At 43.4% G+C, this 25,384-nt stretch overlaps 1 protein-coding gene across 5 annotated transcripts in view; it reads left to right on the forward strand.

Moving 5' to 3' along the window:
- Positions 1-427: 427 nt before the first annotated feature.
- The window catches only part of WDR33 (WD repeat domain 33), a 108,205-nt gene continuing 83,248 nt past the window's right edge, over positions 428-25,384 (forward strand). For all 5 annotated transcript variants that reach the window (XM_045366870.2, XM_045366872.2, XM_045366874.3 and 2 more), the window contains exon 1: positions 428-577. The gene's annotated coding sequence lies outside the window, so the exon portion shown is untranslated. The remainder of the gene's footprint in view (positions 578-25,384) is intronic.

A 25,384-nucleotide genomic window follows, 5' to 3' on the forward strand; every position in this document is an offset into this window, starting at 1 on the left:
GGAGCCTGACCGTGTGCCGGGATCTGCCAGGGCTGCCACCAGCTGTACGAGTGACCAGACTCAGCAAGGTCCCACGGGGGCTTCCCACAGATCCACTCTCAGTGGGCTCGGTCCAACGACCCGCTCTCTCTGCCGCACCGGCCCCGTACAAATATACTCTTTCACATACTGGAAAACGGGGTGTTTTTCAGAGCATCCAGGTTAGGTCACACTGTAAAAAAACGTCAGCCCTGCGAAACGCAATCGCTTCCCCCATCCAGGAGGCAGCGCAGCCCTCCTCGCTCCGGAACAAAGGACGCGCTCAGCAGAGTCTAGCGGCCCGGCCCCTCACCTATGCACATGCGCAGATCGAGCCTTACGGAGGCCCGCGGCCCAGGCGCGCGTGACGTAGCGCCGTCCGCCGGTGCGTGATGACCCCAGAGCGTGCGTTCTGTGGCTCATAGGGGAAGATGGCGGCTGCTCCTTTGGAGGAGCGGGATTGAGAGGATCGGAGTGGGGAGACCAGACAGGAGAGACATTCCCGGCTCTGAAGACGAACGCTTCGCTGGCCGTTAGGAGCTCTGCTCAAAGCCAGACGGTGAGTGCGGCGGCGACACGGGACTGCTCGCCTGCAGCAGGCAGCGGCACTCTCCGCCATTTTCAGGCTCGGCCGTTGCGTGCTTCGGGGGCCTGGACGGGCGCCTGGGCAAAGGTTGGAGGAACTGGGAGGATCGACCTCGGGGCGGCTCGTCGAGGCAGGTTTGAGCCTTATGGGAGGGGGCTGGAGGCCGGAGGCCAACTGGGAAAAGCGGGCATGGTAGAACTAAGGCCCTGACTGGAAGCGGTGGCGACGAGAAGACGTAAGTCAGGCCACGGTTAAGACGTGAAGTTTGGAGGGAAATGCATTTTAACTGAGGTTTGGGGCGGGAGTGGAAGGAGGTGGGCCGAGTTGAAGTGGTTGGTTGAAAGGGTCCTGGGAAGTTAACGTGAAATCTGCGAAACAGCTGAAGGCTTAGCCGTGATGTTATCGTGGCTTGAAATCGGTGTTTATAATAAGGATGAGGCTACAGCTTGACAGGCAAAGCCCTGCTTTTTTGGAGTAGTTGTATTTCTATTTGGTTTGTGCTAGATCCCTGTTTCCAATTTTAAGTTGTCTTCCGGCAACTAAGTAGTGAGGATCTTAGCATGCCTTCTTAAAAGAAATGACAATGAATGTTTGTACTTGGTTGTAACCCTTGGGATTAGTGGCCCCTTCCGGAGTAAGGAGGAGGCGGCAGCGGCGGCAGGTCGGTAGGGAATTCCGTAATTGGATCTATTTAAATCAAATCAGAAAAATACGGGCTACTCGTAGAAAGCCTGTCAAGAATGTTTTAAAGTAGTTTCTACACACATGACCTTAAGTTGACTGTTCGGGAGCTTTGGAAGACATTAGAATATGAACAAAACTCCTGCACTGAAAGGAACAACTCTGGGGAGCGTGGAGTTTACTTTTTAAGTACACTCTGGAGAGCTGATGCACGCTGTATATACATATATATGTGTGTATATGTGTGTGTGTATATATATGTACATATACAGCCTGTGAACGTGGTGCAGTGGTAAACCTACTTAATTCAAACCTTTTAGTGACAGTTATGCTAGTTGTACCTCTTGTGGCATTTTTCTTTTCCTCGCCTTAATTGCATTTGACCCATTTTTTATTACTGTAAGATACTTTTGCGTTTTTTGTCTCCTTGACCAGAAGAAGATAAAATATTGTATAGATTTGAGTTTTTGCTGAGACTTGAAGTTCCATATTTAGACTATCTTCTTGAAACTTGAGGAGAAATTTTAACTTGTCTTTCCTGTACTCCTGGGAAGAATTTTGGTAGAAAGTTGGCTTATGGCCGGGCGCGGTGGCTCACGCCTGTAATCCCAGCACTTTGGGAGGCCAAGGTGGGCGGATCACTTGAGGTCAGGAGTTCGAGACCAGCCTGACCAACATGGCGGAACCCCGTCTCTACTAAAAATACAAAAATTAGCCGGGCGTGGTGGTGGGCGCCTGTAATCCCAGCTACTCGGGAGGCTGAGGCAAGAGAATCGCTGGAACCCAGGAGGCAGAGGTTGCAGTGAGCCAAGATCGCGCCATTGCACTCCAGCCTGGGCGACAGAGGAAGACTCCGTCTCAAAAAAAAAAAAAAAAAAAAGATTTTGGCTTATATATATTACAATGCTTTAGACAAAAATCTTTATCTGTGAAGCTGATGGCTTAACTTGGATAATTTTCTTTGGTTGGGGAAAAATACTAAACAGATTTTGCCATCACGGTTTTATGTTGACATAAGGCTTTAATAATATTTTTACTAAGCACTTAAGGTATTTATTCAGAGCACTCTTTGCTAAGTAATAAGTTCGTATACTTTTGCCATTACTTTGCGGGGGGAATATTATTTGATTATGGCTGAAGGAACTGCTTCATGTTTCAGAATGGGATAGTAAGGTTACAGTAAAGCTTTACGATTACGACGAAGATATTGGTGAAAATTTTTCACTTATAAATGTATTTGTGTAAATTTTTTTTGTTTGTTTGTTTGAGACAAGAGTCTCGCTCTGTCGCCCAGGCTAGAGTGCGGTGGCGCGATCTCAGCTCACGGCAAGCTCCGCCTCCCGGGTTCACGCCATTCTCCTGCCTCAGCCTCCCGAGTAGCTGGGACTACAGGCGCTCGCCACCGCGCCGGGCTAATTGTTTGTATTTTTAGTAGAGACGGGGTTTCACCGTGTTAGCCAGGATGGTCTCGATCTTCTGACCTCGTGATCCGCCAGCCGCGGCCTCCCAAAGTGGTGGGATTACAGGCGTGAGCCACCGCGCCCGGCCATGTTTCTGTAATTCTTTTGAGGTTGTTTAGCAACAAGTTTGGAATTTTACAAGTGTTTTTAGGTAAAGTATTTAGTTGGAGCCTGTAAATTATCAAAGTATGTTTACTTGTCATAAACTGGTAAGTTGTTAAGCATGGATTCCAGATTGTACTAGGTTTCTGTACATTATTCCAAAAATTTTATTTCTGTTGAAACTTGGTAAGAGATGTTAACTGTTTTATTGGGATGATGAAAGTTTCTCTGTTGCTACGATGTGTGACAAGCTACAATGTGTGACAAGCTTGCTGCCTTCCCTAGGTTTTTGTGTGTGTGTGTTTTGCTTTTAAGGAAGGTCTAGCTCCATCACTCTTGCTGGAGAGCTATGATGCGACCTCGGCTCACTGACATCCCGACTTCCCTAGCTCAAGCAATTCTCACACCTCAGCCTCCTAGCGGCTGGGACTACCAGGCACTGCCAACATGCCCCCCTTATCTGTATTTTTTTGTAGGGACTGGTCACGAGCCCGAAGTTTTGGGCTCAAGTGATCTGCCCGCCTCTGCCTACTAGTGTTGGGACTACAGGAGTGAGCTGTCACGCTCGACCAACTGACCATAGTTTTAATACTTAAAAATATTTTGTCTCTAGCAGTGATTTAGGTTCAAAGCTTTTCTGTGTGAAAATGATCTTCCTTCCTTCCTTCCTTCCTTCCTTCCTTCCTTCCTTCCTTCCTTCCTTCCCCCCTTCCTTCCTTCCCCCTCCCCTCCCCTCCCCTGCCCTCCCCTGCCCTCCTCCCCTGCCCTCCCCTCCCCTCCCCTCCTCTCCCCTGTGCTCTCCTCTCCTCTCCTGTGCTCTCCTCTCCTTCGACTGAGTCGCTCCTTCGTCCAGGCTGGGTGCAGTGGTGCGATCTTGGCTCACAGCAGCCTGCTTCAAGGGATTCTCCTGTCTCAGCCTCCCGAGTAACTGGGACTACAGGCATGTGCTACCACGCCCGGCCAATTTTTTTTAATTTTTTTCCCATGACAGAGTCTCACTCCGTCGCCAGGTTGGAGTGCAGTGGTGTGATCTCAGCTCACTGCAACCTCTGTCTCCCGCGTTCAGGCGATTCTCCTGCCTTAGCCTCCCGAATAGCTGGGACTAGAGGCGCGAACCACCATGCCGAGCTAATTTTTTGTATTTTTAGTAGAGACGGGGTTTCACCATGTTGGCCTGGATGGTCTCGATCTCTTGACCTCGTGATCCGCCCTCCTCGGTCTCCCAAAGTGCTGGGATTACAGGCGTGAGCCACTGCACCTGGCCAATTTTTGTATTTTTTGGTGGAGATGGAGTTTCACCATGTTGGCCAGGCTGATCCCAAACTCCTGACCTCAAGTGATCCACCTGCCTGGGCCTCCCAAAGTGCTGGGATTACAGAAGTGAGCCACTGAGCTCTGCTGAAAATGATTTTTCTTTGGTAACATTTATCTCCCCATTTCAAACCATTTACATTAGTCGTAGAGACTGAAGCTCTTCAGCGTATTGGAAAATCTGAGCAGTGCTACTCTCATCCTGCCTGGCCCTTAAACATTTTACGAATTTTCTGGTAATGACTGACTTTCTAAAGTTGTGTTGTACCTTATAGTCATGATTTGCGTGCTTATAAATTCCCACAGCTAGGTAGTATTGGAAAGGGCATGCGTGGGTTTCAGCAGCAAAAGGCCCTAGATTTGAATGCCAGGCTCACCATTAACAACCTTTTTTATATTGTGTCAGTTAATTAAACTCTCTAAGCTTCAGTTTCTTTGTATAAGAATGTTAACTATAAAACCTAAAGGTAAAAAAGTGCCTCATATATAGTAGGCATTCCTTAAATATTAACATTTTTTTTCTTTCTGTGATGAATTTAATTGGCGACATCATTTTCAGTTTTTAACATTAACTCAACTATCTTTGTTGAAATTTACTGACAATCTCTTTCCTCTGGTAAATTAATCACTCCTTTCTCTGTTATTAAAGCATTTTGTGTATATCTTTAATGTATTTTGGCTGTTTCTTCTCCACTACTTTGTGAGCACTTTGGTTTTTAGTTTGTTTTCTGAGACAGGGTCTCACTTTGTCACCCAGGCTGGAATACAGTGGCTTGATCATGGCTCACTGCAGCCTCTTAATTCCTGGACTCAAGCGATCCTCCTGCTTCAGCCTTTCAAAGTCTTGAGATTATAGTCATGAGCCACTGCCACCAGCTCTTTGTGAGCACGTTGAAGACATACTATAGTACCTTGTATTTTTGTATTCCTAAAACCTAGGCATTATGCAAATTGAAGAATGAATTTTCTACAACAATTCCACTCATGACTCTACTGGAATCCATATTTCAACACAGACTTGGTTTATTTCTGATCTTTGGCTGTTGCTTACTAACTCTTCGCCTGGATTGTATTCTTCCTTTCACACTATTCCTATTCTGTTCACTCCTCAAAATCGAGCTAAATCCAATTAATGAGGTATTCAGTGACTCTCATTTATTCATTACTTGTTTAGTTAGTCTAGTGTCTGTGTGACTGCCTTCTGTTACTTCGTGTCCCATTAGTACCTGCCTCTGTGCCTTACCATTTTTAGCAGATCCTTGAGTGGGATGATATGTGCCAAACTGCTTTAGGCAGTTTGTTGTTATAGGCACCTGCTCTCTACTCTGTTTGCTGCTCAACTGAGTAGGTTGAGGAGCAATTTTCCTCTTTTGGTATATGGAATATTCTGGTAACTTTTTTGCAACTTTAAGAAATTTCAAGCTGAGTGCGTTGGCTTACATCTGTAATCCCAGCACTTTGGGAGGCCGAGGCAGGTGGATCACCTGAAGTCAGGAGTTCAAGACCAGTCTGGCCAACATGGTGAAACCCTATCCCTACTAAATACAAAAAAATTTAGCCGGGAGTGGTGGCACATGCCTGTAATCCCAGCTACTTGGGAAGCTGAGGCAAGAGAATTGCTTCAACCCTGGAAGCCGAGGTTGCGGTGAGCTGAGATTGCGCATTGCACTCCAGCCTGGGCAACAAGAGTGAAACGCCGTCTCGAAAAAAAAAAATTTCAAACATGCAGAAAAGGTGAAAGAATAATACAGTGAACACCCATATGCCTTCTGTTTGGATTCGACTGTTAACCAACATTTAGCCATTTTGCTTTAACTCTGTATCCCCCCTTTCTTGAATGATTTGAAATTAAATTGCAGATACACTGCTTCTCCCCTTAATATCTCAGGATGCATCTCTTTGAAATAATGCTTTTTCCTGCACTTTTCTACATTTTTATTTCAAGCCAGTCTCCAGCTAAAAACATGTAAAATCGTTATCATACCTAAGGCAATTAGCATGAAATCTTTAGGATCATCTTTTTTTTTTTCCCCCAAATGAGTTGGTGTAATTATATATATACATATTTTTTGCTCTGTCCCACAGTTGTTGAAGAGTTGATTTAATTCTATGTTATACAGAGTTTATGGTAGAACAAAGACCAAAGGGCAGTCTCTGGCAAGATTCTGGGCTGGTTTTACTTTAAATTCACAGCTAAGGTAGGAATGGCTGAGTGAAAACAACTAGAGACCTGGAGCAGTGGCTCACGCCTGTAATCCCAGCACTTGGGAGGCTGAGGCAGGCAGATCACCTGAGGTCAGGAGTTTGAGAGTAGCCTGGCCAACATTGAAACGTCGTCTCTACTAAAAATGCAAAAATTAGCCGGGTGTGGTTGCGCATGCCTGTAGTCCCAGCTACTCAGGAGACTGAGGCATGAGAATAGTGTGAACCCAGGAGGTGAAGGTTGCAGTGAGCTGAAATTGCGCCACTGCACTGCAGCCTGGGCAACAGAGCGAGACTGTCTTAAAAAAACAAGCAAACAAAACAAAACAAAAAAACAACTAAAGAGATGATGAACCACTGTAAGCATTTTAATTTATTCATATTTTTTATTTAAAATTTTAAAATTTTATTTGCGACAGGGTCTTAACCCTGTCATCCAGGTTGGAGTGCAGTGGCATAATCACGGCTCACAGCAGCCTCAACCTCCCAGCTCAAGCAATCTACCCGCCTTGACCTCCCAAAGTGCTAGGATTACAGGTGTGAGTCAACACACTTGCCTTTTTTTTTTAAACAAGTTTATTCTTAAATGTGCAATAGCTTCAAGACGACACTTCATTCCAGCTATAGGTGGCAAAAGATGATATGGCAGGGAATACAGATGTTTAAATACGAATGAAATCAAGGGTCACCATCGCTTCAGGCACAAGGCACAGCTTACTTTCTGCCAGATTTTTAAATTCCACCTGTGACTGGAGCCCCTCCCCAGAGGCTTTCGCTTTTAGCTCCTTGTGTTTCTTCTGTTCCTTGTCTTGTTTCTGCTTGAAAGCCTTATTCATCTCCTTGGCCTGCTTTTTGGGCAGTTTCAAGGGGTTCTTCTTGCCACCTTTGAGGCCGGACCTGGCACCTGCTGCCCCTTCCCAACTCTGTCACCACAAACGGCTAGCCTCATCTTTTTAAAGAATGTTCCATATTTTGGAATTTCTTATTGTATGCTTAAAATGTCATGTATTTTGTTTCTCAATTCTTATTGTTTCTCTTATTCCTTTTATTTCCTGTAAACTGGAAGTTAGATTTAGAGAGGTTTGACTAAATTTGGGTCAAATATTTTTGGCAAAAATACTTCATAGAGGCCAGGTGCGGTGGCTCACGCCTGTAATCCCAGCACTTTGAGAGGCTGAGGCATATAGATTGCTAGAGCCTGGGAGTTCAAGACCAGCCTGGACAATTTGGCAAAACCCTGTCTGTACTTTAATTTTATTTATTTATTTATTTATTTATTTATTTATTTATTTATTTATTTATTTCTGAGACGGAGTCTCACTCTGTTGCCCAGGCTGGAGTGCAGTGGCCCAATCTTAGCTTACTGCAAGCCCCGCCTCCCAGGTTCACACCATTCTCCTGCCTCAGCCTCCTGAGTAGCTGGGACTACAGGCGCCTGTCACCATGCCTGGCTAATTTTTTGTACTTTGTAGAGATGGGGTTTCACCATGTTAGCCAGGATGGTCTCGATCTCCTGACCTCATGATCTGCCCTCCTCGGCCTCCCAAAGTGCTGGGATTACAGGTGTGAGCCACCGCACCCAGCGTCTGTACTTTAAAAAAAAGAAAAAAGAAAAATATGCTGGGTTTGGTGGCCTTCGCCTGTAGTCCCAGCTACTTGGGAGGCTGAGACAGGAGGATTGCTTGAGCCAGAGAGGTGGAGGTTGCAGTGAGCTGACATCCTGCTGCTGTACTCCAGCCTAGGTGACAAGAGAACCCTGTCTCGGAAAAAAAAAAAAAAAAAAAAAAAGAAAAAAACTTCACAGGTGATGATATGTGATTTATATTGTGAGGATATACTTCTAGCTATGATACCTCAGTAAGGTGGTAGGGACTGCCAGATGTTAGCTTGCCTCATTTACAATGCCAGATTTACTTGGTTAATGTGTCCATTGGATTTCTTCATCAGAGGTATATTTTTCCCTTTGCAGTTATACTTGATCTGTGGGGTGATAACTTCAGCATCATGGGAGTACCTCACTTCTCAAAATATTTTTCACCTAATGATTGGTGATTATTAACTGAGTCATTTATTGGGAGTTTTCCAATTTTGTTATTTGTTTACATTCATTAACTATTTTCTGTAATAAAGAGCTTCTGCTTTCCCCCTTCCGTGTTTAAACGTTTAAATTTTGAAATAAATATGAACAAAAGAGTTGGAAGAATAGTTCAAAGAACTCCTATGTACTTTTAATTCTGATTCACCCATTTTTAATATTTTGTCACCTTTGCTTTATTCCTCCCTCCCTCCCTGCCTCCCAGCCCCTCATGTATTATTTTCTGAGCCATTTAGTGTTATTCACAGATATGCACTTCCCCCCCAAGAACAAATTTATTAAATGCCCACAATATTAACTAATTCTGGACATTGAACATTTATATAGTATCAAAAATTCATACTCAGATTTCTCTAGTTGTCTCAGTAACATCTCACAGAATATTTCTTTCTCTAATCCAGTATCCAATCTAGATATTTCTTATCTCTTTAGTCTTTAAGCGGGACCAGGTTTTTGGCCCTTGTTGCCTTTGGTCTTTTGTTTTGTTTTGTTTTGTTTTGTTTTTTGAGACAGGGTCTCACTTGCTTGCCTGAGCTGGAGTGCAGTGGCAAGATCATAGCTGCCTGCAGCCTGGAACTCTGGGCTTAAGTGATTCTCCCAGTTCAGTCTCCCAAGCACCTGGGACTAACCCCAGTTAATTTGAGGGCTCCTTTGCTTTTTTGGCAAAACAATAACCCAAATTCTTTTTGTCTTTTCCTTTCCTTTTGTATCTTCCCATTTCTCCAAGGAACCCCACTTCTTTTGGTAGAAAATATTATTTATAAACAGGGATTTGGATACTTGGTGGTGTATGCATTTGATTATAGGTCCTTTTCAGTGGACAGAGCTAGAAAACATGAATTTAAAAATCATCAGCTTACATTGGTATTTTATTTTATTTATTTTTTGAGACGGTCTCCTTCTGTCAACCAGGCCGGAGTGCAGTTGTGCCATCTCGGCTCATTGCAACCTCTGCCTCCTGGGTTTAAGCAATTCTTGTGCCTCAGCCTTCCGAGCAGCTAGGATTACAGGCGTCTGGCTAATTTTTATATTTTTAGTAGAGATGGGGTTTTACCATGTTGGCAAGGCTGGTCTCGAACTCCTGGCCTTAAGTGATCCACTCACTTTGGCCTCCCAAAGTGTTGGAATTACAGATGTGAGCCACTGTGCCTGACCTACACTGGTATTTTAAATTCCTAATCCAAATTAACATTATTGGCATTTCCTACGCAGAAAACAGATTCAGATTTATGATGCCAGTATTTTGCTAGCAATAACCCTACCAAGTGCAGTTTTTTTCAGTCCTTTTTTTTCCTTAGAGTACACTGCATTAAAGATGAACTGTGTTCAAAAGTTACTTGAAATAACATTTTTCTGCTTGTTTGTTGAATTTGTTTATTTTGATTATCAAATTTAACAGTTTTTGTTTGTATTCATTATTAGAGTTTGCTTTTTCTTCCTCTTTAGTTTTTTTGTTTGTTTGTTTTTGAGACAAGATCTCAATCTCTTACCCAGGCTGGAGTGTAGTGCTTGCAGTTTTGGCTCCCTGTAGCCTCAACCTCCCAGGTTTAGGTGATCCTAACTCAGCCTCCCAAGTAGCTGGAACTACAAGTGCGCACCACCATGCCTGGCTAATTTTTTGTATTTTTTGGTGTAGTCTGGGTTTTGCCATGTTGCCCAGTCTGGGCTCAAACTCCTGGGGTCATCGGATCCTCCCTCCTCAGCCTCCCAAAATACTAGGATTACAAGGCATGGGCCACTGTACCCAGCCATAATTTAGTCTTTTTAATATGTTATTTACGTGGTTTAAAATTTACTGAAAAAATTTTTTTAGGCACCTGTAACCCAGAAGGAATAAAATTAAATACTATATTGAAAAAGTACTAGCTGGGCATGGTGGCTCACATCTGTAATCCCAGCACTTTGGGAAGCCGAGGGCGGCAGATCACCTGGGGTCAGGAGTTCGAGACCAGCCTGGCCAACATGGTGAAACCCCATCTCTACTAAAAATACAAAAATTAGCCAGGCGTGGTGGCACATGCCTGTAATCCCAGCTACTCTGAAGGATGAGGCAGGAGAATTGCTTGCACCCGGGAGACAGAGGCTGAACAAAAAGTAGTTAAGTATTGCTTCTGTCTCTGAGCTGTGGAGTTCACTCCTGTTTTTACTGTGTGTATTCTTATTTTCACATTCTTAGAAGAAAGTTGGCATGCTGTATATGCTTGTGACACTTGATTTTTTTTTATATATATATGAATTGTGATAAATACAAGCAAAATGTTACTGTCTTTTTTTTTTTTTTGAGTTGGAGTCTTGCTCTCTCCTCCAGGCTGGAGTGCAGTGGCGTGATCTCAGCTCGCTCCTGGTTCAAGCCATTCTCCTGCCTCAGCCTCTTGAGTAGCTGGGACTACAGGTGCTTGCCACCACACCTGGCTAATTTTTGTATTTTTAGTAGAGATGGGGTTTCACCCTGTTGGCCAGGGTGGTCTTGAATTCCTGACCTCAAGTGATCTGCCTGCCTGTGCCTCCCAAAGTGCAGGAATTACAGGCAGGAGCCACCGTGCTTGGCCTTAACCTTTTTTTTTTTTTTTTTTGAGACACAGAGTCTTGCTCTCGCTCAGGCTGGCATGCAGTGGTGGGATCTTGGTGCACTGCAGCCTCCACCTCCCAAGTTCAAACAATTCTCCTGTCTCAGCTTCCCAAGTAGCTGGGACTACAGGCGTGCGCCACCACGCTCAGATAATTTTTGTAATTTTTTATTAAGAGACAGGGTTTCACAATATGTTGGCCAGGCTGGTCTTGAACTCCTGACCTTAGGTGATCCACCCGGCTCAGCCTCCCAAAGTGCTGGGTTTACAGGTGTGAGCCACCGTGCCTGGCCAGCCTTAACCCTTTTTTTTTTGAGATTGAGTCTCACTTTGTCGCCCAGGCAGGAGTGCAGTGGCACGATCTCAGCTCACTGCAGCCTCTGCCTTCTGGGTTCAAGCAATTATCCTGCCTCAGCCTCCCGAGTAGGTGGCACTACAGGCCATTTTACAGTCAGTACACAATGGTTCCAGTTTCTTCGTATTCTCACCAATATTATATTCTGTGTGTGTGTGGTTTTTTTTCCCTCTGAGACAAGGTTTCCCTCTGTCTCCCCTGCTGGAGTACAGTGGTATAATCATAACTCACTGTGCCTTAACCTCCCGGGCTCAAGCAATCCTCCCACCTTAGCCTCCCGAGCAGCTGGGACAACAGGTGTGTGTTACCATGCCTGGCTAATTTTGTTTTTCTTTTCTTTTTTATTTTATTTTTTTCCTAGAGACAGGGTCTCACTATGTTGTCTGTCCTGACTGGTCTCAAACTCCTGGGCTAAATCTTCCCACCTCGGCCTCCCGAAGTGCTGAGATTACAATGAGCCACCATGCCCATCCTAAAGTTTTACAACCCAATAATAGTAATATTCCATCACTATAGCTATCATTGAGTTTCAGAAGTTAGACTATTAAAAGTTTTAGTAAAGAGCTTTAACCAGTTGATTGTGGAAATACTGTGTACGCAATTATTTTTCGTAAGAGGAAGGAGATTTCTGTCTTAAATAGCTTTAACAAAGTTTCAGTTTCATGTACAGGAATAGATTTAAACAAAACTCAGGGCCAAGTACAGTTTACAGAAATAGACTTTGTAAGGTCTATGGTTTTATATGGTTTTATTATTTTTTTTTGTTTTTTTCCCTCTACAATTCCTTCATAACATTGGAATTTTTTTGCTGCTTGGTTTTTTTTTTTTTTTTTTTTTTTGAGATGGGAGTCTCACTCTGTTGCCCAGGCTAGAGTGCAGTGTCGCGATCTCGGCTCACTTGCAAGCTCCTCTTCCCGGGTTCATGCCATTCTCCTCCCGAGTAGCTGGGACTACAGGCGCCCTCCACCATGCCTGGCTAATGTTTTTGAAATTTTTTAGTAAAGACGAGGTTTCACCATGTTAGCCAGGATGATCTCCATCTCCTGACCTCATGATCCGCCTGTCTCGGCCTCCCAAAGTGCTGGGATTGCAGGCGTGAGCCACCGCGCCCAGCCTTGCTTCTTGTTTTCAAGGAAAAAGATTATTTTTGTCAAGTGTTGACAGTGATTTGGGATCAGAAGCTGTAATTTTTATGATTCCCATCTCAGTTGATGGACATTAGGATTGTTTTTACTTTTTGATTATTATGAATAACACTGCTGTAAACATTCGTGTACAAATATTTGTGTGGACATAATGCTTTCAGTTCCCTTGGGGATTTACCTAGGAGTAGAATTGCTGGGTCACGTGGTATTTCGACATTTAACATTTGAGGAAATTCTTGACTATTTTCCCACCTAACTTTCAGTTTATTTTATGCCTAACAACCACTATTCTTTTGTAATCCAGACGGACTTGTTATGAGGGTTACTGTTTCTCCACATTCTCACTAACACTTCTTATTTTCCCTCTTTTGGACCATAGCCATCCCAGTGGATGTGAAGTGTTCTCTCATTGTGGTATTCATTTCTTTATATATTTTAGAGATGGGGTCTCACTCTGTTGTCCAGGCAGGAGTTCAGGTGCGATCGCAGAGCACTGCAGTCTCGAACTCTTGGGCTCAAGCAATCCTCCTGCCTGAACTCCAGCAGGAGGTGATTCAAGTAGCTGGAACCACTGTTCCTGGTGCTCATTGTGGTTTTGTTTTGCATTTTTCTATCGAGGCTGAACATCTTTTCCTGTGCTTATTGTCATTTGTATGTCTTCCTTTTTTTTTTTTTTTTGAAACAGAGTCTGACTCTGTTGCACAGGCTGGAGTGCAGTAGTGCAATCTCACTGCAACCTCTGGCTCCCGGGTTCAAGCAGTTGTCCTGCCTCAGCTTCCTGAGTAGCTGGGATTACAGATGCCCGCCACCACGCCCGGCTAATTTTTGTGTTTTTAGTAGAGATGGGGTTTCGCCATGTTGGCCAGGCTGGTCTTAAACTCCTGACCCCAAGTGATCCACCTGCCTTGGCCTCCCAAAGTGCTGGGATTACAGGCATGAGCCACTGTGCCCAGCCTGTGTATCTTCTTTGGAGAAATAACTATTCACATTCTTTGCTCGTTTAAGAAATTGGGTTATTTCTTGTTGTTATTGAGTTTTAAGAGTTCTTTGTATATTCTGGATGCAAGTCTCATCAGATACATGATTTGCAGAAATTTCCCGTCTTTTTGTGGGTTTGTTTTCCTTTTTTTAACTTTTTTCCCCAAGTCATGTGTAGGAAGACAATGTTTTGATTTTTTTATGGTGTTATTGAAGCAAAGAAGTTTCTAATTTTGATTACGTCCAATATACCTACTTTTTCTTTTATTGTGCATTGGTATCATATCTAAGGCAATTTCACCTAACCCAGGGTCATGAATGTATTCTCTGTATTTAATGCAGTTGGCAGTTGGTTAAGAAATTGATTTTTCTTGTTAGAGAATGTAGATTCTCGTCCATTGGTATAATTATGAATATGAGTTTGACTTTTTTATTAGGAAGCAGCTATAGTGAGTTTGACCTTGTGGTTAGAAAGATACAAGCTTTTGGCTGGTCTGATGGTAGTGTATTATCAGAACTTATTAACATTGGTGTCACTGAGGTTAATATACAACCCCCAACTGCTAAATTTGACTGGCTTAAAAAAAAAAAAAAGAAAGCTATAAGCTTTAGTTTTGGCTCTATTAAAAGCAGTTTTCAATAACTATTAAATTTTACTTAGTAAAGGGAGAGTCAAGTAAAAATTAATGAAGGACAGGTTTCATTGGTGAATTTTTTTTCGCAACTTTTTAAGATATTTGTTTAACTTTCAGTTCATCATATCCCTAATAACCACTAGTTTTTCTGAAATCCATACTGACTTGTTTGGAGGGAAATATCAAACTGTTAAGATGGTATGTGTCATAAGGTAATTGAAAGGCATCATAAATTCCAAATATACTGAGGAACTAGTTAACTGATTAGGCTCTTAGGTCAGTGTAGATAGTAGAACTAGAACCTGAGAACCACAGTTCTGAAATCAAGAGGCTCATAAAAGCTTGAGCTTATCAGTTTATCTTGCTGTTGACAGATTTGAAATATTCAGGGCCAACCAGCTCTTTAGGATTGTCCCTTTGGGAATGATTGTCTTTTCCTATTTTGTTAAATGCTTTTAAATTCATTTGTTAAGCCAGGTTTAAGAAAGGAATTTTGGAAATTTCTTGCCTGCTTTCTATGTAATCTTTTGAGATGGGTTCTCACTCTGTCACCCAGGTTGAAGTGCAGTGGTGTGATCTCGGCTTACTGGAACCTCGACTTCCTGGGCTCAAACAATCCTCCTGCTTCAGCCACCTGAGTAGCTGGGACCCACAGCTGTGTACCACCATGCCTGGCTAAGTTTTTGTGTTTTTGGTAGAGACAGGGTTTTGTCATATTGCCCAGACTGGTCTCGAACTCCTGAGCTCAGGTGACCCACCTGCCTCAGCCTCCCAAAGTGTTGGGATTACAGGCTTGAGTCACCATGCCTGGCTTGTAATCTTGAAAGTATGAAATTATTTTGCCTCTAGAGATCATCAAATCTAGACCCTTTAATTTGAAGATAAGCAAACAACACTAGAGAGATTAAATTTCATAGTTACATTGTTAGTGGCAGAATTCAGGTCACCTGAATAGCAGTTTAGTGTTCCCATTTTTACAAAAAAAGCCACTAAAACATTTCATAATATAGCTTGGAAGGGTTTTTTGGTTTAATGTCTTTTTTTTTGGTGACGTAGTCTCGCTCTGTCGCCCAGGGTGGAGTGCAGTGATGTAATCTTGACTGACTGCAACCTCCGCCTCCCGGGTTCAAGTGATTCTCCTACCTCAGCCTGCTGAGTAGCTGGGATTACAGGCGCATGCCACCACACCCAGCTCATTTTTTTATTTTTAGTAGAGATGAGGTTTCACCATGTTGGTCAGGCTGGTATCGAACTTCTGACTTCATGATCTGCCTGCCTCAGTCTTCCAAAGTGCTGGGATTTACAGACATGAGCCACTGCGCCTGGCCTGGTTTAATGTCTTTGAGAGAGACCTAACATTATCAGTTATATTGTGTAGCTAAAAGGTCTAAAATAGGAAAATCATCAGGAATCAACTGGTTACATTAATTATTTTGTGATTTGCAAGAGTTGTCATATCTTTGTTCAAAACTGATTTACCAACTAGGGCCTTTTTCTGCTTTAATTCTAGTAACAATTTTTAGCCTTTAAATCTGCCAGATAATCATGGGAATTGACAGAACTTTTCTTGGCAGATTTTAAATGTGTGTTCATATACATACACGTGTATATAAACATATTTGTATATACCAAGTAGGTAGCTCAGTGCCTCCCTCATATATATCAGTCACTCAAATTGTGATTAATATTAATAGGGCTGGACTAGAGTGTCGTGATCGGGGCTTACTGCACATCAGCCTTCTTGCACTTGGGAATACTAGACAGCACTTTAGCACTACCTGGGGGACCAGTTGAAATAGTGAAATTGCCAACAAAAAGTACAAACACGTGAAAAATGCAACACTGGATAGAATGGGAAAAAGACACTTGTTTGGAGTGTGAGAGCTGATGTAAGAAGATAGAGTGTTGCCTTGTTTGACCTGGGGTGGTAACTTGCGCTCTGAGCAGATGGGAATTTTTCCTGCCATGGTGATCATTCGTGGACATTCATGTGCTTTGTGTGGTGGAATGACTAGCGGTGCACTGTGAGTATTGGTTTTGGGGCTACAGGTCAGTTTTAGCAAGTAGGTAAATTCACAAATACAGAATCTGGGACTAATGAGGATTGATGATAGTTTGATCTTGGGGAAACAGACAGTTTTTCTGGTTAAATTATTTTTTGTTGTTAACTCCAAGGATATAAGAAGTATGCTTTTTAATTCAAAATTCAAACAACCAAAATGTGTACTGAAATTTTTTCCCGGAACCTAGTCATTTAGGAGACAAAAATACAAAGACATTAATGTAGATTGTTTTCCCTGAAGGTGGTATACAAAGAGCATGAAGATAGTGTACATAAAAGGTGGGAATAAAACTGGTGAATAAAATGGAATAAAAAAGCATGTAATGAAGAAAACTAAAATTGAAACAGGAAAGAGGAAATGAGAGAGAGAGTGTGTGTACGTATGCTGGGAAAGAGCCCAAGAAATGATTTTTTTTTTTTTTTTTTTTTTGTAGAGACAGGGTCTCATTTTGTTGCTCAGCCTGGGCTTGAACTTGAACTCCTGAGCTCAAGTGATGGGACCTACCTTGGTCTCCCAAAGTGCTGGGATTATAGGCGTGAGCCACTGTGCTCGGCTGCAATAGAGATTTTCCTTAACCACAATAGTGCTGTCTCTCCATACATGAGAAAATTAACAGCCAGGTGTGGTGGTTTATGCCTGTAATCCCAGCATTTTGGGAGACTGAGTCGGGCAGATCCCTTGAGGCCAGGAGCTTGAGACTAGCCTGGGCAACATGTTGAAACCCTGTCTCTAAAAAAAATGTACAAAAATTAGCCAGATGTGGTGACACATGCTGTATAGTCCCAGCTACTCAGGAGGCTGAGGTGGGAGGATCGCTTGAGCCCAGGAGGTCGAGGTTACAGTGAGCTATGATGGTGCCACTGCACTCCGGTCTAGGTGACAGAGCAAGACCGTCTCAAAAAAAAAAAAAAAAAAACAAACAAAAAACAATAATCACCTAATATTGATGCCTGTTCTATTTACCTGATTTACCTAGGTAAATCTATTCTGTATACCAAGTTTACCTAATTGCCCCAAAATATCTTAGGCTACTTTTTTTTTAAAAAAAAAAAGAACCAAGGTTCCATCAAGATTGCTTTTATCTTTTAGTCTTACCTAGAATAGCTCTCCCCTCCCTGTTTTCTCCTTCTTGCATTAACTTCTGGAGGTTTCAAGACAGTTATCTTTTTTTTTTTTGGAGACAAATGCTTGCTGTGTTGCCCAGGCTAGAGTGCAGTGGCTCCATCTCAGCTCGCTGCAACCTGGACCTCCTGTGCACATCTCAGCCTCCCGAGTAGCTGTGGCCACAGGCACATGCCACCATGCCTGGCTAATATTTTGGTATTTTTTTAATATAGAGAGGAGGTTTTGCTATGTTGCTTAGGCTGTTAGCTTTTAGAATTTCTTGTATGTTTGTGTATCCTATGGTTTGGTAACTTTTTTTCTCTGTGTTTTCTTTAAACTGGAGTATGTAAGTCTACAAATTTAACTAATTGGTCCATTGTTATGGACTAAAAAAATGTAATTCTGCCTGCCTGACAGGTGTAGCTGTGTTCTAGAGATTGGGACCCATCAGGGTATTAGGACCTTCGTCATTAAAAGTCATTGTTTCAGGTAGGGCATGATGCTCACACCTCTAATCCCAGCACTTTGGGAGGCTGAGGTGGGCGGATCATGAGGGCAGGAGTTTGAGACCATCCTGGCCAACATAGTAAAACCCTGTCTTTACTAAAAATACAAAAATTAGATAGGCGTGGTGGCACACGCCTGTAGTCCCAGCTACTCGGGAGGCTGAGGCAGGAGAATTGCTTGAACCCGAGAGGCGGAGGTTGCAGTGAGCCGAGATCGCACCATTGCACTGTAGCCTGGGCATCAGAGTGAGACTCCCTCTCAAAAAAAAAAAAGTATTGCTTCATAACTTACTTCCCTTGTACTGATTCCATGTTCACCATCAACCTACAGATATTAGTAGCATGCAGTTTAGGAATAGAGAAAGTATTTTATTTTTATGTTTTGACACCAGGGTCTTATCATGTTGCTTAGGACTTGAACCACTGGGCTCAAGTGATCCTCCTGCCTCAGCCTCCCAGTAGCTAGGATTACGGGTGCATACCACCACACCCAGCTTGAAAGTATTTCTTTTTTTTGAGACGGAGTCTCACTCTATCACCGAGGCTGGAGTGATCTTGGCGACTCAACAACCTCCGCTTCCTGGGTTCAAGCGATTCTTCTGCCTCAGCCTCCTGAGTAGCTGGGATTACAGGCGCCTGCCACCACACCCAGCTAATTTTTTTTATTTTTAGTAGAGACAGGGTTTCGCCATGTTGGTCAGGCTGGTCTTGAACTCCTGACTTCAGGTGATTCACCTGCCTCAGCTTCCCAAAGTGCTAGGATTACAGGCGTGAGCCAGCCACCACGCGTGGCCATGAAAGTATTTCTTAAGCACTTATGAAAGGACTTATGAAAGGTCCTCTTAGCAGTTGTACTTCTCATTTAAAATTGATTTTGAGTCAGATATACTCAAGATTAATACTAGATGGGCTTTATTTACTTATTTTTTAAAAATGGTCTACAAATATTATACTGGGCTGAATTCTCCATTTGGATGGACCTATAACATATGGCATAAATGCTGTATTTTGCTTTTACAGAGCTTTCAACTAAAACTATCCTAGATTTTTGGGTGAAAACTTAATCTAACATAGAACTAGCAACTGTATTTATATTTTTATCTTTTTTTTTTTTTTTTTTTTTTTTTTGAGACGGAGTCTCGCTGTGTCTCCCAGGCTGGAGTGCAGTGGCGTGATCTCGGCTCACTGCAAGCTCCGCCTCCCGGGTTCACGCCATTCTCCCGCCTCAGCCTCCCAAGTAGCTGAGACTACAGGCGCCCGCCACCACGCCCGGCTAGTTTTTTGTATTTTTAGTAGAGACGGGGTTTCACCATGTTAGCCAGGATAGTCTCGATCTCCTGACCTCGTGATCCACCCGCCTCGGCCTCCCAAAGTGCTGGGATTACAGGCTTGAGCCACCGCGCCCGGCCTATATTTTTATCTTTTGTAAGTTAATACTGTTTAGTCATGAAAGGAGATCCATTGTGATCTTTATTGTTTTGGAAAGATTTTACCTATACTGTATACTAGAGTGGAAAATATAGTTTCTTTCTTTCTTCTTCTTCTTTTTTTTTTTTTGAGATGGAGCCTTGCTCTGTTGCTCAGGCTGAAGTGCAGTGGTGTGATCTTGGCTCACTGCAACCTCTGCCTCCTGGGTTCAAGCGACTCTCCTGCCTCAGCCTCCTGAGTATCTGGAACTACAGGTGCCCGCCAGTACGCCTGGCTGATTTTTGTATTTTTAATAGAGATGGGGTTTCACCATATTGGCCAGGTTGGTCTCGAACTCCTGATCTCAAGTGATCTGCCCTCCTTGTTCTCCCAAAGTGCTGGGATTACAGGCATGAGCTACTGTGCCCGGCCTCTTTCATCTTGTCTTTGTCTTTATCTTTGTCTTTATCTCTTTTCCTTTCCTTTTTCTTTTTCTTTCGTTTGACGAAGTCTCACTCTTGTCCCCCAGGCTGGAGTGCGATGATACAATCTCGGCTCACTGCAATCTCTGCCCCACGGGTTCAAGCGATTCTCCTGCCTCAGCCCCCCGAGTAGCTGGGATTACAGGTGCCTGCCACCACGCCCAGCTAATTTTTGTATTTTAATAGAGACGGGGTTTTACCATGTTGGCCAAGCTGGTCTAGAACTCCTGACTTCTGGTGATCCACCCGCCTCAGCCTCCCAAAGTGCTGGGATTACAGGCGTGAGCCACTGCGCCTGGCCGGCTTTCTTGCTTGCTTGTTTGCTTGCTTTTTTGTCTCTGTCTGTCTGTCTGTCTGTCTTGACAAGATCTTGCTCTGTCACCCAGGCTGGAGTGCAGTGGCACGATCTTGGCTCACTGCAGCCTCTACCATTGCAGCCTCAACCTCCTGGGCTCAAATGATTCTCCCGCCTCAACCACTCAAGTAGCTGGGGCCATAGGGGTGCGCCACCACTCCTGGCTAATTTTTTGTATTTTGGTAGAGACGGGGTTTCACCATGTTGCCCAGGCTGGTCTCGAACTTCTGAGATCAGTCTGTTCTCCTGCCTTGGCCTCCCAAAGTTCTGGGATTACAGGCGTGAGCCACTGTGCCTGCCCGAAAAATAGAGTTTCTTAAAACTGAATTCTCGCCTCTATTTCTCAAGTTGAGTAAGATGGTGAAATTTCACAGTTTTAAATTGAGTCTTTTGTTTTCGTTTTTTGTTGAGACAGGGTCTTGCTGTGTCACCCAGGCTGGAGTACAGTGGCATGATCATAACTCACTGCAGCCTCTAACACCTGGATTCAGGTGATTCTACTTCCTCAGCCTTCCAAGTAGCTAGGACCACAAGTGTCTGCCACCACGTCCGGCAAATTTGTTTTATTTTTGTAGAGATGAGGTCTCAGTATGTTGCTCAGGGTGGTCTTGATCTCTTGGCCTCAAGTGATCCTCCTGCCTTGGCCTCCCAAAGTGCTGGGATTACAGGCTTGACCCACCTTGCCTGGACTAAATTGAGTTTTTTTTTTTTTCCTTGAGACAGAGTCTTGCTCTGTCGCCCAGGCTGGAGTGCAGTGGTATGATCTCAGCTCACTGCAACCTCTACCTCCCGGGTTCAAGCAATTCTCCTGCCTCAGCCTCCCGAGTAGGTGGGATTGCAGGCACCCGCCATCATGCCTGGCTAATTTTTATATTTTTAGTAGAGACAGGGTTTCACCATGCTGGCCAGGCTGGGTTTAACCTCAGATGATCCACCTGCTTCGGCCTCCCACAGTGCTGGGATTACAGGCGTGAGCCACTGTGCCAGGCCCTAAATTGAGTTTTTGATGTACCAAATACTTAGATATTACCTGTGAAATAAATTTTAATTTATCTTGGGGGATAGTGGATACACATACATGTATGAGATTCAAAAGGTACACCTGAAATTTCTCCTCACTTTTATGCTGACTCATCTAATTTGTTTTCCCCAGAGGCAATGAGTGGTAATGTTTCTGATTTATCTCTGAGTATGCTTATAGTATACCACTGGCCTGTTTTGTTTGTTTCATCACAACCCAGGTACTCTAATCAAGGTAGTTTTCAGTTTTTCCTTTTTAGACCCCATGGAACTTTACATTTTCTCTTGAGATACGGAGTCATCAAGTGAAATGTATAGCTTGATCATTTGCCTAATTTGCTAATTTACCTAATAATCACATTTGGAAAGGTTATGAGTGGATCAAGTTTTACTATCTCTTGTGATTTATTTGTAATAATACCTTTTTTTTTTTTCTTTTTGAGACGGGGTCTCACTCTTTTTTGCCCAGTCTGGAGTGCAGTTGCACAGTCTTGGCTCATTGCAGCCTCTGACTCTGCCTCCCAGGTTCAAGCGATTCTCCTGCCTTGGCCTCCCGAGTAGCTGGGATTACAGGTACACACTGCACACTACCATGCCCATCTAATTTTTGTATTTTTAGTACAGACAGGGTTTCACCATGTTGGCCAAGCTGGTTTCGAACTTCTGACCTCAAGTGATCTGCCTGCCTCAGCCTCTCAAAGTGCTGGGATTATAGGCGTGAGCCACCTGTCCTGCCAAGAATAGCTTAAATTGCTAGTTGAACTTAATTCTGTAAGGCAATGTTGAGTTCTCAAAGTGAGGTCAGAACTTTTCATACCACTACTAAGATACTAAGACATTATCAGGTCTTTTTACTGTTGATGCTTGTAGTTATGTTATAAAGCAGTAATGGATAAAACTACTAGCTCCTTAGCATCATTCAAGGCAGTGCTACCAAACTGTAGCAGGTGCGTTACTTTTACCTCATGCTGGTAGTTGAAAAGAAAAAAGACAGTTTCACTTAAGAATGTCATTGATGAAGTGGTAAATATAATTTCATTAATGTCACCTCTTGAGCATATGATTTCTAATACAGGATGTTTTGGATTGAGTTGTGTTCCCTTATATTTATATGCTGAGGTAGTAACCCCCACTGTGATGACATTTGGAGATGAGGCCTCTGGGACATCACTAGGTTTAGCTGAGGTCGTGAGGTTGGGGCCCTCATGATGGGAATAGTACCTTTAATAGCAGTAACACCAGAGAGTTTGCTGTTTCTCTTTCCATCAAGCCAGAAAGAGAGCCCTCACTTGGACCTGGCTATGCTAGCACCTTGATCTTGGACTTCCAGCTTCCAGAACTGTGAAAAACTAAGTTTCTGTGGTTTTTAAGCCACCCAGTCTATGGTATTTTTATGGCAGCCAAGCACACGAATACATATAACATGATGAAATGGGAAGCGTGGGCTGGCTGTGGTGGCTCATGTCTATAATCACAGTACTTTGGGAGGCCAAGGGGGGAGGATTGCTTGAGCCCAGGAGTTTGAGGTTGCAGTGAGGTATGATTGTGCCACTGCCTTACAGCTTGGGTGACAGAGTGAGACCCTGTTGCTTGGGGGGGAAAAAAAGAGAGTATGGATAAAGCACTTTTGCTATTTATAGAAGTAGGGCAATTTTCTTGAGAGAAAGCACTTACATAATTGTACTATTTACTTTTTCCAAGGAGCCCAGTTTTGACTTGAAAGAATGACAGACTGTTCAGAGAGAGAGAGATGGGGAGAGGTTAAGGAGGGGGCCTAAGTAAACAATATCAGGAGTGAAAGGGGGGGAATATTACTACAGATCTTACAGATATTAAAATGATAATAAGGGAATATCATGAACAATTCTATGCCCCCAAATTTGATGACTTAGGAGAAATTGATAAACTCCTTCAAAGACACAAACTACAAAAACTCACTCAAGAAGAAATATGTAACTTGAATAGTCCCATATCTATTAAAGAAATCGAATTCAAGCTGGGTGTGGGTCATGTGTTTATTGTCCCGGCTACTTGGGAGGCTGAGACAGGAGGATCACTTGAGCTCAGGAGTTTGAGGCTGCAGTGAACTGTGGTCCTCTGGCCGTGCCCTGTAGCCTGGGCAATGGAGTGAGACCTGGTTTCAAAAATAAAATAAAATTGAATTTATAGCTTAATGAATTGAATTTATAGTTAAAAATCTTCCAAAGGAAAGTTGAGTTTGAGATGGTTTCACCGGCCACTTCTACCAAATATTTAAGAATAATATCAATTCTGCATACTCTCATCCAGGAAATATTAGAAGACATACCTCTCAAATCACTTTATGAGGCTTGATATAAAACCAGATACAGATATTACAAGAAAAGAAAGCCACACCAGTATCCCTCATGAACATAGATTCAGAAGTCACAACAAAATATTAGTAAATCAAATCCAGCAACATATAGTATAAAAAGGATAATACATTGTGATCAATGAGGTTTATTCTGGGAATACAAGGCTGGTTCAAAATTTGAAAATCAGTCAGGATAATTTAGTCTATTAATAGACTAAGGAAAGCCATATGATCATCTCTTTAGATGGAGAGTAAGTGTTTGACAAATTCTGGTAAACTTTCATGATCATTTTTACAGGCCAAGTGTGGTGGCTCATGCCTGTAATCCCATCACTTTGGGAGGCTGAGGCAGGAGTATCTCTTGAGCCTAGGAGATGGAGACCAGCCAGGGCAACCTGTCGAAACCCTGTCTCTACTAAAAATACAAAAAATTAGCCAGGCATGGTGGCATGTGCCTGTAGTCCTAGCTGTTCTGGAGGCTGAGGTGAAAAGATTGCTTGAGCCTGGGAGACAGAGGCTGCAGTGAGCCGAGGTCACACCACTGCACTCCAGCCTGGGCGACAGAGTGAGACCCTGTCTCAAACAAAAAAAAATTTTTTTTTTTTTTTTTTGAGATGGAGTCTCGCTCTGTCGCCCAGGCTGGAGTGCAGTGGCGGGATCTCAGATGACTACAAGCGCCGCCTCCCGGGTTCACGCCATTTTCCTGCCTCAGCTTCCCGAATAGCTGGGACTACAGGCACCTGCCACCTCGCCTGGCTAGGTTTTTTTTTGTATTTTTTAGTAGAGACGGAGTTTCACCGTGTTATCCAGGATGATCTCGATCTCCTGACCTTGTGATCTGCCCGTCTCAGCCTCCCAAAGTGCTGGGATTACAGGCCTGAGCCACCGCACCCGGCCCAAAAATTTTTTTTAACAAAGGCTTGAGCCACCGCGCCTGGCCCCCAAATTTTTTTTTAACAAACCAGTAATAGAAAAGATTTACTTCAGGCCGGGCGCGGTGGCTCACGCCTGTAATCCCAGCACTTTGGGAGGCCGAGACGGGCGGATCACAAGGTCAGGAGATCGAGACCATCCTGGCTAACACGGTGAAACCCCATCTCTACTAAAAATACAAAAAATTAGCCGGGCGTGGTGGCGGACGCCTGTAGTCCCAGCTACTCGGGAGGCTGAGGCAGGAGAATGGCGTGAACCTGGGAGGCAGAGCTTGCAGTGAGCCGAGATCGCGCCACTGCACTCCAGCCTGGGCGACTGAGCGAGACTCCGTCTCAAAAAAAAAAAAAAAAGATTTACTTCAGTCTGATAAAGGGCATCTACAAAAAATCTGTAGTTATGTGTCCTACGTAATAGTAAAGGAGAAATGCCTCCTCCCTAAAGTTTGGAACAGTACGATAAGGCAAGAAAAAGAAATGAAAAGGCTTTTCGAACAAAAAGGAAGAAATAAAATTATACCTCTTTGCAGATGATATATTGTCTATGTAGAAAATCCCAAGGAATCTACAAGAAAGCTTCTAGAATAAGTTGTGTTTATCAAGGTTATAGGATATATGGACAACATATTTAAATATATATATACACATATATATATTTTGAGACAGAGTCTTGCTCTCTTGCCCAGGCTGGAGTGCAGTGGCGCAATCTTGGCTCACTGTAATCTCCAACCTCCCAGGTTCAAGCAATTCTCATGCTTTAGCCTCCTGTGTAGCTGGGATCACAGGCGTGCATCATGCCCAGCTAATATGTTCGTAGTTTTAGTAGAGACAAGGTTTTGCCGTGTTGACTGAGCTGGTCTTGAACTCCTGGCCTCAAGTGATCCTTCTGCCTCAGCCTCCCAAAGTGTTGAGAATACAGGTGTGAGCCACTGCATCCTACCAAAATATTGTATTTCTGTATAGTAATAGTGAACATCTGGATATGGAAATAAGAGAAAAACAGTATCGGCTGGGCACTGTGGCTCATGCCTGTCATCACAGCACTTTG

The sequence above is a fragment of the Macaca fascicularis genome, chromosome 12, assembly GCF_037993035.2.
Source record: "Macaca fascicularis isolate 582-1 chromosome 12, T2T-MFA8v1.1".
NCBI classification, from domain to species: domain Eukaryota; kingdom Metazoa; phylum Chordata; class Mammalia; order Primates; family Cercopithecidae; genus Macaca; species Macaca fascicularis.